Here is a 12,887-nt window from a genome sequence, read left to right on the forward strand (position 1 = left end):
TTTTCTATCTCAAAAAAAAGAAAAGAAAGAGACTTTCATGTATTGTTTTTTTCTTTTATAGGAAGCCCTTGAATAGACATATTCACACCACACATATTTATATTAACACAACATCTTTAAAATATTTTAATATATAGACAATTTTAACCCTCTTTAAATATCTTTCTAATTACCATATTTGCTTCATAATATAATTAATATAGTGATCATTTATTAATTATTTGATTTGCATAAACGATAGATATTCTTTTCCTTTTTTGTTATTTTGCATTGATGTATCTTTCTTCTACATTCCTTTTTCTCATAGCAAAGCTACAAAATTTACACAAGAAAACACCTCAATTCAATTCAATTCAAGTTTCAAGCAATCAAGTCAAAGTATGTATTTAACTCTTTTCTTGTATTTTTTTTTTTATATTATGACACACAATTTGATCCAAAAAAAAAAAACAAAAAAATTTATTTCAAAATTCAACCACCAATTCGAGAACAATGCTCAACTTTCCATTTAAATATCAAGGGATTTAATGACTTTCTCATTCTTTGGTAAATATATATATATATATATATATATTTTTTGTCCAATTTATCAAGTAATGTCTCTTCGTAGTCGCTTTATTTCTGAAAAAATTATTATTCGAAACTTTTCAAATTTTAATCAACCAAAAATGATAAAAAAAATATATATATATATTTGTCAGAAACGTAGTACCAATTTGACATGGTTTTTTTTTTTTTTTTTTGCCTACTGAGTTGAGGCGGCACTTCGATCCAACTCAAATATATTATTTAATTTTTATATTTTTTTTTATTCTAAATTAGATGTTTATAATCTATACATCTATTTTAATTAAGATTGTTAGAAAAATTATTTATTGATATTTTGTAATTAAGATCACTTCCTACCGATAACTTGGTTTATAGTGACAGTGATGAAATGAAAGAACTAATAAAAGAGCTCCAAGATGAGTACGTGGAATGGCCCATTAATAAAAAAAAATAGATTGTCAGAAAAAAAAATAATGAGTGCTTGTCCAATTTTTCTAAACCAATTATACGACTAGATAGATTTAAGATATTAAGGTTAAAAAAGAAAAATAATTTAAGCTCGACTCGACGAGATCCGTCATATTTTGAGATTGCCGAGTCTTAACATCAAAGTGGACCTTCTAATATAAAGCACCTCATATAATACTATTGATCATAATATATTGCCTGACATCACAAACGATTCAGGTTAATTTATTCTGACAATATTTTGATTGTAATATCATGAGCTAGTTATCTATTAATGGGATTTTATTTTCTTTGTAGGTTATCATGTTCGTAATATTAATAGAAAACAAATTAATGAGCTATATCGATTTAGATTGACTTTTTGTCAATATGATATTGAGAATTTGTAGAATATTTTATCAATTTAAGTTTAATGAAAACAATTTATTAAATTTGGCTTGATAGATGTAATTTTTTTTATTGTAGTGTTATGTGGTACTTTAATATATATATATATATATATAGAGAGAGAGAGAGAGAGAGGTTGGCTAAGATTAAAGTGGTAGTTGAGCTTTGGTGCTACCAATTCGTTTTTCAATTTTTAAATTTCAAAATGTCGATCTGAACCGTTCAAGTTGTTCTCCATATTAAATTGTGCTTGGAGACAAAATTTTACATTTTTCTTAATTTTTTTACTATTTATTAAGCCACTTTGAAAATCGCTGATCCAACGGTGGCTTAACAAAACAGTAAAATCAGAAGCCACCGTTGGATCAGTTGTTTTCAAAGTGGCTTAATAAATAGTAAAAAAATTCAGAAAAATGTAAAATTTGGTCTCCAAGCACAATTTAATATGGAGAACAACTTGAACGGTTCGGATCGATATTTTGAACTTTAAAAATTGAAAAACGAATTGGTAACACCAAAGCTCAGGAACTACCACTTTGATCTTAGCCAACCTATATATATATATATATAATGTTGATAGATATTAATAATATAATAAAATCTTTCACTGTAGTAATTTTTTTTTAAAATCTAAACAATGTGACGAAAATAAATGATCTAACTTTTAAGGAAATAAATCTATAATAATATGAGAGAGAAAGAAACAAATTTTAAGCAAATAACATATTTTATTAAACATAACTTTTATGGGAAAAAAATGTGGTAATATATGAGAGAGAATCAAATTTTAAAGAAAATTTTAAAGAAGGGTAAAATTGTCTATATAGTAAAATAATTAGATAAGATTGTGTTAAGAAAAAAAATTAGTAGTTTTAATATCACTACCCAAGACCTTAGGCGAACTTTCATGTATTGTTAATTAATATAGGGATCTTGTAGTTATGAGTTAGAGAGTGTTATTTTTAGGTCAATAATTACAATTTTGAGAGCTGAGAGAAATTTTTCTCTCCAAATATCTATTTTACTCTTCATTTCTCTCTCTTACATGTATATATATTAATTGATAAAATTAACAAAGGAAAGGTTTTTTCTAATTCCGAGATAAAAAAATATGTTTTTTTTTTTGTGAAACCTTACTGCTCTAGGCATCCCTTGCCACGAATCAAGCCAAATTGCATTTTTTTTTTTTTTTTTTGGTAAAATGGTCTGTAAGCATACATTTAGAAACATGTTATTGTACATACACCATCCCAAAACTGCTACATCCATAAACCATTAACTAAGTGGAAATTGCCCGGCCGGTACTCGTAACCGTATTGAAAATCCCATCTCATGACTTTTACACCAATGAGCCCTTAACTCGGATTTGTAAAATTGCCCAACTAGTACTCTCAACCAGTATTGAATATCTAAGTATCATGTTTTTTTTGAGGAAAAATAAGAGTCTAACCCATATTTGATTGATAATTGCGGTTACAAAAGATTTGTAGTTGCAAAAAGTGAAAATAAGCACAAGTCACTGAAACAAACTTGAGCTAAAAAGCAAAAATAAAGAAATTACAAATAAACGTAAACTGAAAAAGTTAAAGCTAATAAACGGATAAAAAAACACAAAAAATGGAATATACTGAAAAGTCATATTCCTCCCACCTGTTGTCCATGGCGTTGTAACAAATACGCCAGTTGCTCTATCAATTCTTCCAGATTTTTGTTGATGTCTTGGAATATGCGTGCACATCTTTCTCTCCAAATTACGAACATCGCTACCAGTAATGTTCCTCTAGCCTTTTTGTTATTTGCAACAAAGCATCAATGGTGTGTGTTCTCATTGTTGTTGTGATATCCATCCTTCTATACATCTCTGTGGCAAATGAGCAGTGTTCCACCATATGTACTGAAAACCAAAGTGAATTTAATTCGACCTGAAAAAAAAAATGCCCAGAAAAAAAACTCTGCCATCTGAATTTAAGCCGATCTTTCCACCAAAATGATTCTTGCCAGCAGAAATTGATTTGAGCCATTCATACCAGAATCAGTTCATCAATACCCTACTAGAACGACATTAGGAGCTCAATATGATTAACTTGCTGAGTTTTTTATTCTCTATGTCATCATTATTGATCGACTCATTAAGTTTCATTTGTTAATAAATGCAAAGTAATTCAGAATTATGAATAAATTGTGGCTTTCAAGTACTAAGTAAAAAGTGCAAAATGCTTTAGTATTACTCTATTGAGAGATGATATGTTCTTATATGGGTATTTGTATGCAAGCCATTATTATGAATCATTGGTAATTACAAATGTTATATGTATATAGCAAATAACAAAGGAAAGGAAAACGAAGTATTATTTAATGATTTGTTTTACCATTGTCTTCTCTGATGCACTGACCATAATGTTCAACACTTCAACTGCATTTATTTAAGGAACTCAAATCCTCTGCCCCCCGAGGTGCAGGAAAATCCTGCCCCCTCTATCCCTGCAATTGGAACCGGTCACTGTTAAAAACAGCCGGTCACTGTTCATTTTTGAACTGGGGGCCCACTAACAGTGACTCTGGGGGCAGGAAATTACTGCCCCCAGAGGGGCAGACGATTCGATCTCTTATTTAAGTACTTGTGCCTTGTGATGATATGTACTAGTCACTACACATTTATGTACCATTTTGGTATTGATCTCAGTTTCAACATATTTTTTTTTTATTTATTTCTTTTTCTTTCTCCTTTATTATTTAGACCATAAGGTTGTACTGGTACGATGGGATTCAACTAAAGAGAAAGAAGATACAGGAAGGAGAAAGGAAAAAAGAAGACACAGTTAAATTTAAATCAGATTTGTTTTCTCAAGAGGTAAAACCTTTCTTTGTTAACTTTTCCTTTATTAGCTGTATTAATTAATTAGATTGATGTAAAAGAGATAAATGAAGAGTAAAATAGATATTTTGAGAGAAAAAAATTTCTCAGTTCTCAAAATTATAATTATTGACCTGAAAATAGCACTCCCCTTATGAATATAGCTACTAGATGAGCTTCTTAAACTAAAAATTTGTTCTATTTGAATGCCATAGCTAATTATCGAAATAAATCAAAATAGTGGTCTGATGTTTCATTCTTATTTGAACTCAAGAGCTACTAGGTGGCATGCAAACCAACACATGAACATTGCATTTCCGAACAAAATGGAAGTTTCACTCGCATTGTCTCTCATTTGAAAGCATTCAAAATATTCTTTGGCGGTGTTGCGTGGTTTGCTGAATCACATTGCATTGAAATACGATCTCTTCCGTGTTCGGTTAAGAGTTCGACAAAGAGTAGCGAATCTTTTGTGCGGATACCGTGAAACTTTGCGTTGCACAATGCACAACCGTCTATTTTGTCATTTATTAACACATCAAGCCTCCCGTCTTTACCTCAATATATGTGTCTTCCTATTTTAGGAAAAACTACACGGAATTACGTGTTAATTATCTCAATATATGTGGAATTACGTGTTTGATGTTTATTTTATGATGTTAATTAACGAAAGCTATCTTTAAATCGACAATATAATGCTTCCTGTCTCCACTACAATTATTACTATGATTTTTTTTCCCAAGGTAATTCAATTAATAACTTTCTAAATGTTTTTTTTTAATATTTTATTTTGTGGCAAACACTCTTGCAAATAATTAATTTTAATAAGCATTCTAACGAATAAGTTCGTTGAAATAAAGAACACACTAAAAATTGAATATTTTTTTAAAAAAGATAGAGATGTAATCCTTTCAAATTAGTTCTTATGTCTATAAAGGATTTCTAATCATGATTTCGAACCAGTAACTCTCACACCAAAGACATTATTTTTTACCACTAAATCAAAAATTGATTATCTAAAATATTGAAATATTTTACCCTTTGCCTAAAATCAAAATTCAAACATCAAATTTTGCTGAGTTTTCTTTTCAAAATTAGTGCATGAAAAAAATGAAATTGAAGAGTTAAGTTATTTTGATAAGAGTGATCAATTTAAAATTTTCAATTTTGACAATATGAACAATCTTCAAAAAGAAGTTTAAGTTTGAAAAATATATGTGTATATTAGTGATTTACATTATATTATTTTGTATATAATTTACGGTATAATAGAGTGTCTTGAAATTTCAAATTTTCAAAATTAATAATTTTTAATCCATCATCAAACTATATTTAAATCATACAAAATTTGATTATCAGACTATTTATATCCAATAACATACTTATGAATTTAATTTTTAGTTTTGTTTTACTTTATTTAAAATGATTCGAGAAATCATTTTCAAAATTGTCCAGAGTGATCCCCTTTCTTTTATTAGTGGATTTCTTTGTGGATCTATTAAATATTAATGAATATTCATGTAATATATTGCATTATAATGTTACCAACATACACGTGATAAGCATAAATTATATACACATTTGATCTAGATTTTATCATAAAACAACCGCAAATATTTTGTATTTATAATATAAAGTGATTAAAATACACCTGGAATCAAGTTACTGCAGTTATTTGGTTTTTCATTGCAGGAAATGATGAAAAATGGCGAAAATACCTCTCAGTGCGGATCAACCACACGCATTGCGGATCAGTGCAGCCGCACTGGGTACTTAGCCGCATTTCCAACATCCAAGCTCTGAGCAGGAATTTTTCCCTAGCCCAGTGCGGATGAGCCTAGTCGCACTCAAGACTTAGCCGATTTCAGAAACTTCAGAAAAGCGCAGTATCCATACGCAATGCGGGTCATCCATCCGCAGTTCCACCCGCACTCAGAATAATTCGCAGAAGTTAAATAAGGAAACTTAGACTCAGTGCGGGTGAGACCATACGCAGTGCAGATCAGCCATTCCACTGGACCCGCAGAAAGCCAAATTTACACAGTTTCAACACGGTTTCTATTTTTGGCGCTTCATGGACGTGTTTTACAGCTAAATATGGACAAGACAACCTAGGAAATAATTCGAATATAGCACCCACTCACCTCATAACTATGCTTCTTAATTGGGCATAGTCCTTGGCTATAAAAGGAGGAGTTGATTTCTCATTCAAATGATTATCTCATTCTCTCTCTCCACACACACAATACTTAGCGATAAATTATGAAGTAAGAAAAGCTTTCAAGCAAGGAGAAGAAGGGTTTCCTGAGCAAGATTCGGTAAGATAGAGGTTTTTGATTTGTTAAAGGGTGTAATCACTTCTTTTATTTCATTTCTTCTTACTTTGCCAACTTTTTGTAATGGATCTCTTTGAGAGAGAGTAGTTCTCTCTTTAGGGGTTTAGGTCAATGCATGAACTTATTTAATTATATTTTATTCGGTTATTTGTTTTTATTATGATTGTTTTATGGGATTTGATTGTTAATTTCTGTGATTTAATCATTTGTGTTAATTACATAGTTAGTACTTGAATTGTAGTATCCCGTTTTGAATTCGAAAGAACCAAAATTGATTATGATCAATAGGATAGTACCAAATTATGAATGCAAATACCCTATGTTTAGATTAAGATTGTAACCAATTTAATCTAAGCCGGAACTATAGAAATTAAGGTTAGGAACTTGGTGAAGGACCTAACCGTGAAGCCAAACCCTAATTAGGACATCTCAATTCGAATTGAGTATTGGTATGATGGACTTAATTGTGAAGTATCAATATTTGAGGAGAGGAGAGACTAACAAGAGCTTAATGGGTCTAGGTAGCTAGGGTGAGGGACCTAATCGAGAAGTCTGAATTACCTAGGCACGTTATTAATTTACGAAAGCAACCCTTAATAACATATTAGTTTAAAAACCTCGTCAAATCATACATGAATTCAAACAAATACCGAATTAATAGAGTTAGCAAGGGATTGTAGACCAAAGACCCCTAGATCTCTAAATCTTGAAAGCAAATAAATTCCTTCTCTTTACTTTTATTTACAATTATTGTTTCAAACTCCTTTCTTTGGGTATTGAACCCAACCTTAGGAATCGTTAGAATACACCCCCTCCATTTACTTTATTGCACTTACTTTCTTCATTTTCTGAAATTTATTATTTAAAGTTTAAGCATAGTATTCACCATACTCCTTGTGGTTCGATACCCGATAATATACTACACGGTAAGATTGTATACTTGCAATCTAAGTCGAAAATGTATTTGAAGATAAAGTTTTTTCCCATACCCTTTGGACGTATCAACACGGGAACATAAGTAAAGCACCATCTTTCTTAAAAAAGAAAATAAATTATTTGTCAAAAAAGTTTCCCACCATCAACGATTACTTTTTTCTTCTTTTTGTATCTTGGAGTAATTTGTTTGTTAACAAAAGCTTAATGATGGCCTAACACAGTAACACCTGCCCACTTTAAAGGGCTTTTTTTTATCGACATGTAAAAATCATGAAAGGAATTAAAAGAGAAAAGGCCTAAAGAAATTTAGAGACGTAGCATTACGAAGCTGCTCTAACGTGTATAATACTAATATCATTCTACTGGTTAATTACATGGATAAAAACATTAGTGCAATCCAGACAGCTCCTTTATATATACATGCACGAGTCCCAATCACCTCTAGAGAAGTATTTCTAAAATATAGATATTTATTAATTATTACTATTTGGAAGACTTGCTGTTGACTATTAGTCGCCTCCATTGTACACCCACCTTCAGACTTGATCCGTTCAATCTCGACCGAGCACTAGATCAAAATATGCTAATAATTAGTGGCATGCATATTGTTCATATGTAATATGACATAAAAGTATGCATGGATTATATGATATTTTGATAATGGATTATCATAACAATTATGATAGCACCTTTTGAAATTATATTAAAAAAAATATATAGACGTTTTTTTTTTTTCTTTATATCTAATTTAGTTGTGTATTAAGTTTTCATACAACATATATAATTTGATATTCGATTAAATGCCATTAAATATGAACCGTTGTATTTTGTTAAAAAAAACATACAAACCGTTGTAAATTTCATTTTTTTTTTTGGGAAAAAAATGATAAATTTCATGTTATTTGATTAAAGATGAACCTTGTTAAATTATATTAAATTTCATGTTCTTACACCACCTTGTTATTTGATTACAGATGAAAACTAGAGGGACCTGAATGATGAAGATGAGCTTTTATGTTCAGAGAAGTCCTATCAAGCATTGGATGGAGGTTACTGATGAGAAATAATGACAAAAAAATGGGTCTGAGTCACTTTCAAACTAAGTCAGCAATTACCAGTTGCAGCTGTCGTGGATGACACATTCTACAAGATAAATGTCAGTTTTTTGAACAGCCGAACAAAGCTGAAATGACACTTTAGCATAGTCAGTTGTGGTCCACCAAAGTAAGTGATTTGTCGCAAAAGCGTATCAACAAAACTCTAGCCATGACTGCGATTCTTTAAGGTAAGGTAGATGGGGTGTATGAGGTCATGGTAAGGGGTGAAAAAATTCATGCAATGCGTGATCAGCCAAAACTAGAGTATACTCGGAGGGATTTCGGGGTATAAACATGTTGTTAAGAATAACAAGAAGGTTGAATGTGATTGCCAGAAGCCCCAATCCATGTTCTCATTTTATAGCGGTGGTCCGAGAAATGAAATATGATGAGGATTTGTATGTTAGCCCTCTTACAGTATGTCAATGCTGGCACAAACATGGGGTGCATATTTCGAGCCCAAAGACAACCAATGTGATTGGCTGTAAGATCCCGAAATATTAAGTTATAATTATCTATGCTGACAATTTTTTTTCATAATATAATAAATATTTTAGGTCCTTTGTAACAAATTTTATGGAAAATTATATTACTTTTAATAAAAAAATAGAGAAAAAAAAAAGTTCGTAATATTATTTTTAGTTACTAAATTATTAAATTAGCCAACTTTATTTCTATTTTTATTTGATTCATTGAATCAGTAAATTGTTCCATTTAGTTCCATTTAGAAAGAAATGACAACATTGAAATTTCATTTCCTTAATTGTTTTCTTTGATTTCGTCATTTAATTACCATATATAAATTCTTATAAAATATTATAAACCGATTATTAATTTATACTTTACTTTGATGATGGCTATAAATAAATAATATTTTAATGGGACAAATGGTAACTGTCGAATTTATTTCTATCCATATCCATTTCAAATTTGAATTATTAAATATATAAAAAAAGGAAATTTTTGATGAAGCGTCTCACGCACCCCAAATTCCCGTCTCCTCACCCCTTTATATCCGCCCATATTTGTATTAATTCATTTAATCTCTCTTCCTTTCTCATTATCTCGTCGGAGACAGAAATCAAACAAAGAGAAAAATGAGAAAAATAAAAAGAAAGAAAACTTATTCTTGTAACAGAGATTGTATAATCGATTATTATCCGACTACCTATCCGATTCGAATTTCAACTACGTCGCAGTGATTCTGAGTTATTATTACAATCCGATTTGAAGTTCTGAAAAGCTCGCTATCAGGTAACCGGACTCTCTATAACTGTGTTTTCATTTTGTATGATTGATTTGAATATTGGTATTGCATATTGAATTATGATGGCATATTTGACGGGATAGCGGGTCTGAGGTTGAAATTTGATATGTGATTGTAGCCTCTCATTGTTTGATGGATTTCCCAGTGGGTTGGCGGCCTTCCAATGTTTGATGGATTTCACATTGGATTGGCGGATTAAAAGAATTGTGTTATGAGAATGTGAAAATCGCCTGTGACAGGGATTACACGTGTGTGAATATGATGTGACTGGTTTTATGGATAACCTAGACCGACGTGCTATTGCTGGTTAAATATGCGTGCATAATTTGATGTGAATTTGTGTGGATTAATCCGGCCTATTTGAATGGTTGTTAAATTAAGCCTATTATAAAGAGGCGCATCGTTAAATAACCGGTTACTGAGCTTTGTAGCTGACTCCGTTTTGTTGTTTTGTTTTCATTTCTATTGGCGACGTAGGTTGACGGGCCAAGGAAGGGTGTGAAGATGCTTATATAATCACACTCCGGATGGTAAAAATCTGGAGTGTGACATTGGCATCGATACAACAGTCCAAGGATCATCCCGGAGTGGAGACTGATCAAAAAGGAAAGGAGATGGCACACCACATAATGATGAAAATGGACCGTATGCAAAGTCGGAGACTTAGACATCAGACTCATCGTAAGACCATTAATAGAAATGCAACAGGTGAAATGCATGATTTAATTATTTACATATACTATTAATGGTTCTCTCTTGAATAAATACTAATTAATTTATATATGTTTACTTGTAATTGTAATGTAGAGGAAGCAGTAAGACAAGCAAAAGCAAGACCATCTTTCTCAAGAAGAGTAGCAAGAGGATCTTCTTCAAATAGACGCCAACATTAATTAATGTTTCTTAATTTTTATGTTGATGTAATTTTAATTTGTAGTGACAATTCCGATTTTTATTTAGTAATTTTAATTTTCCTGTTATTGTAATTTTAATTTGAAGTGATAGTTCTAGTTTTTATTTAATAATTTTAATTATATTTTTTATGTTAAAATAATTTGAATTTCAATATTCTTACTTTTCATTTGACAACAAATTTTTATAAAAAAATAATTGCCAAAAAAATTTCACATAACTAAAACAAAACAATTAAAACATCTAAAAAACAAACAAGTAGAATAAATAATTTCAAAAAAAAAAATAGAATATAAAGCATTCAAACTTTATTAAATATGAAATTATTTGAATAATTGATATGCAATAATAATAATAATAATAATAATAAAACAATTAAAACACACACAAAAAACAAAAGGAAAAATATTGGCTAGAAAAGCTCGAATCCGAAAAATTATTTTTCTGATTCACAGATCCGGAAAAAATATTTTTTCGGAAAGAGAACAGCTGGATCTGAAGAATAATTTTCCGAAAATTAAGTCCGAATTCGGAGAATTATTCTCCGGATTGGACAGATTCATAAATAATATGTAAATGAGTGTAGATTGTTAAATTTTGGATTTTGGATTTTTTTTTCAATATTAATAAAAAATTTCGGTGAATATATCAAGCCTCTCCTAAAAATAACTTGTAGTTTATAGAAACGTGTTAATTATCATTCTGGAGAAAACCATCTCATGAATTCAAAAAAAATTGAGCATGGTTTCACTTTTTTTCGAAAGTTTTTGTACAAATCGTCTGATCATCTCAAGATTTGCTAACAGCTACTAATTCGTCCACTTGTCCATTATAAATTGCACATTTTCTTGGATATATGAGCTATTAATTTCTTATTGTAGCAAAAATGTGCAACCAAAATGGACGATTCAGATCCTATTATATGATTGAACGATCGACATTATAAATTTGTAATCATTGTTTGGAAACTCGATCGGCCGACCACAACTGGAGTTTCACCGGATTTACTTGTCCTTGTGATTTTTCGCCTTGAAATTGGGTTATCTAGCCAAATTCGACCGAGTCAGACATGAGCTTGAATATATTGAGAATATGAAGTTGGTTTATTTCTTGATTAATTAATAATTAATTTTGAAGAATAGTTAGTCATTTTAATTTATAGGAGGCAGCATCGTGGGTCGAAGATAGAAAGCGGAGGGAGAAAGAGGGTGTAAAGACTTTAATTAACAGAGTAGTTTTGGCTTCATGCGGACTATAAAATCAACACTGTATATGGTTTATGCGCTGTATAAAGTCGAAACTTTTCTGTTAATCTTAACCCGAAAGAGGGACTTCTACGAGTACAAGTCTTTTTAGCATTGCTGCATAAATGGTATGTCATCCTTATATATTTTGCATTTGAATAAAATTAATGCTGGCTTTTGATGTTAATTCCTGGATCAGCTGTGAATTTCTCGGCCAGTTTAAATCTGTTGATTATTTTTATTTTTTTTTATAGTAGCCCGTAGGCAAACTCACACACCCCTCTACTGCTTTAAGCAGGAATCGAACTCTTGCTCTCCCGTAGGAGAACTTAGTGTCATGACCATCTGCTCTATGCAGCGGTGACCTGTTGATTATTTATGATGCTATCAAAAGTGTGGTGGTTTAAGAAACGATGAAATATTACGACTTGCTAATACCAAGTTCCAGCGCTATATAACAATAAGAAATTAACTTGCACATGGAACATTACTTGCAATAAAAAAAAATTAACAATAATCTGAAAAATTGTATGCATGATTTAGGACTCACAACACAAATTCTAGCTTAAAAGATAGTCTAAAATATAAGAAAATTTTAACATGTTTTTTTTTTTTCAGTCTATCTATCTGATTTTTGTATATATGCATTATATTATTTTAACAAATTATTTGAGTGCAATACTTCGTCTTAATATAAATTTCAATAAAAAATTTATTTAAAAAATTTCTTCATTTCTAAGCAAAAAAAAATAAGGTCATTTACAAATATCAGAGGTTTTGATCCAACTCACCGATTTTAAACAAGTTAGTCGATTCTGAGTCCCCTGATAACTCGTC

The sequence above is a fragment of the Carex rostrata genome, chromosome 2, assembly GCF_964058835.1.
Source record: "Carex rostrata chromosome 2, lpCarRost1.2, whole genome shotgun sequence".
Lineage (NCBI taxonomy): Eukaryota > Viridiplantae > Streptophyta > Magnoliopsida > Poales > Cyperaceae > Carex > Carex rostrata.